This window comes from Amaranthus tricolor, chromosome 8 (genome assembly GCF_026212465.1).
Source record: "Amaranthus tricolor cultivar Red isolate AtriRed21 chromosome 8, ASM2621246v1, whole genome shotgun sequence".
NCBI lineage: Eukaryota > Viridiplantae > Streptophyta > Magnoliopsida > Caryophyllales > Amaranthaceae > Amaranthus > Amaranthus tricolor.
This window is the reverse complement of record NC_080054.1, coordinates 10,402,765-10,406,010: the sequence shown is the minus strand read 5'-3', so window position 1 is coordinate 10,406,010 and position 3,246 is coordinate 10,402,765.

Below are 3,246 nucleotides of genomic sequence, written 5' to 3'. Positions count from 1 at the left end.
ATAATTAAGTTCTGTGGCCATATGAAGACAGTGTTGAAGGGGAGTCCTACCCTCCATCTCTTCTCTCCTTATTGATTGTCTAATATTATATATCTGATTCATACTAGCATAAAAACCAGGAAAATTATCTCTAATAGAATTCATAATAAAGGCCGGTTGCATTCCGGTTGCACTAAGCTGTCGTATGTGCTCCCGAATATCTACATTAATCTTATTTGCCCTTACATGACCATCTCTGTACACCAAGAATGGGTGGTTATGTTTTCCCTTTTCACCAGGACACACCCTTACCGTCCAAGGTCTTTCTGGTGGTTTACGACTACTTCCTACAATCATAAATTTACACCCGCAACTTCTACTTTTAGAACCAGGTCTGGCAGTATAATCTAGATTATGTACATCACCCCTAATATTACCATAGCAGTGACATCTTAAATAGACACTAACTCTAAAACGTCCTTCTTTCTTTTTATAAGAAGCACGTGTAAATTGAAAACCGATTGTTATTGCTATCGCATCGGCCCAACTATGTAACTCATCTAAGGAGATAAATTCCCTATCCGTAACAAAGCTACCGGAGTAGTCTACGTTGTCTCCAAAGTTTTCAAACTCCTGCAAATTTGAAATATAAATAATATAAATTAAGTACATTAATGACTACAATAATAATAATAATAATAATAATGACAACAACAACAACAAATTAAAAACATTACGTAAATAAAAAAATCTAAAAATTTTAAAATTATCAACAATAAAAATTATAATAATGACAAGAACAAATAACAATTTTAATAATAATAAAAACATTACGTAAATAAAAAAATCTAAAAAATTTAAAATTATCAACAATAAAAATTATAATAATGACAACAACAATAAAAATAATAATAATAGTACTAACAATAATAATAATAATAATTTAAAAAAAATTAATACGAAAATTAAAAAAAAAAAAAATTCACAGTCGCCCAGATTTAGGCGACAACACCATGGTTCAGTCGCACAAATTTGGGCGACTGGACCTAGGATCAGCCGCCCAGATTTGTGCGACTAAACCATGGTTCAGTCGCCCAATTTTGTGCACTTGAACCGTGGTTCAGTCGCCAACTTTTGTGCGACTTCTTTTTTTTTTTTTTTTTTTTTTTTTTTTTTCCATCGACAACTTTACGTACCGTATCCGACTCATAGTCGCTTTCGTTAGCCATATTTAACCAATTACGGGTTACCACTTCTTTAACACTTTTTAGAGAGATAGTACCAGTTTTTAGAGAGATAGTACCGTGTTTGAATTCGTACTTCATACGCATCTCAGAATTCGATATATATAGACAAATCTTACGCATTAAATTCTTATTAGTGTTATTAAGCGTGATTTACATTTATTAATTAACTTTTAAGTACAGTGGCAATTTTGTAATTTTTTAAAGTACAGGGGAAATATGTAATTTTAAAGGGGGGTGGCGATAAAATAAAAAGGGGTGGCAAAATTTAGCAACTCCCATTTTTTTCGGTGTTTAGTTGGTGGTTAGTCAGAACTTTATTCGTACAATTTCCCTATATTCACCGTCCTTTTCTATCCATTTTCCTCTATTAAGTACCCTCAACCTCTACAACCAAAACACACCCCACTCTCTCTTAACTATCTTCTCCGTATCTTAAACAATTAAATTTCTCTTTACAAAAATATCATACAAGTATGTTCAACAAAAAATCAATGTATGTTTTTTTTCGCTTAATTACATTATTTTTTATTTTAAATATGTACATTATTTTAATTATAGTCATATTTACATTATTTATTATTTTAAATATGTTATATGTTATAGAATTTATTATGTAATGAAAAAAATTTTAATAAGCTTTTTGGTGCAGTCATTTATTCGTAATAATTATACGTACTTACTAGAGGTGTTTATTCGAGTAATCGGGTCGGTTTCTGACGGGTGTCATTCGATTCGGTTGTATTTCGGATCGGTTATATTTCGGATGCGTGTTGCGATGGGTCATACTTGGGTCGGGTCGGTTAGTCACGGTTCGGTTGAAGATTCGTTATTCGAGCTATCGGGTTAGCATCAATTCGGTGTCGGTTGAAGTTCGTGTCGAGTTTCAATCGGCCTCGGGTTGTCATCGGTTAATAATTGGTTCGGTTTTACCGGATGCAGATCGAATTTGGTTATTTTTCAAGTAGAATTCGGCTACGAATTGCGAATTACTAATTACTATTGATCGAGTCAGTATCAGATTATGTTGTTAGTCATTTTTTAATTAATAATAAGGTTCCTTTACTTAAAGCAAAATAGTGAAAATGTAAATCAATTAGTGATCATTATTACATTGTTACTTTTACTTGTTTGACCGGAAATTAAAATTATAAAGGTCTATCAATTTTCATATAATTTGATTAAAAGTAGTTAAATAAACATTGACCATTGATTATTAACTCTAAATATATGAAACCATGCATTTACAAAAATTTATTTTATTAAAATATTTATGAGTTAGTTAGAATAACTAATAAGATGATTGAATATGAGTCAATCATACTTCTATGTAAAAAATTGGTTCAGGTTTATAGCAATTCGATCTAAACTTTGTTCGGGTTAAGTCGGTTTTAGCCGGATCGAGTTTGGTTTTGAGCATGATTCGGGTCGGATATAACTCGGGTCGGTCACTATTAAGTTCGGTAATCTTGGTTAATAGTTACGTGTTGGTTAGAAAAATCGGTTACAGCTCGGGTTCAGTTTTCTCATTTTCGGTTGTCAACCGGTTCGGGTATAACTTCGGGTCAGGTAATATCGGTTCGATAAACCTAAAAAAGAAACACATTTTCGGGTCGATTTACTTTCAGTTTTAGATCGGATTTTCGGGTCAGGTCACTTTTGAACAGCTCTAGTACTTACTAAAAGTAGTAGTTTTTCTTAATTATATCCTCCTATTTGTTGTTAAAATTGCGATTCTAATCTATGATTCTACGATTTTACGATCCAAAAACAAGTGAGCAATTTGAATCGTAGGTAGTCCTAAAATTTTAGTTGGAATAAAATTTTTAGATGTAAAATGTTAACATGATTCTACGATTCTACGATTTAACGATCCGATTCTACTAATTTAGTATTAATTATTATTAATTTTTCTTATGTACCATCTTTCACTAATCCCTTTCACTTATATAAATAAATTTCAAATGTATTATCATGAAAACTTTAAAAAATATATTTCTTAATCGGTTTGAAGATTTAAACT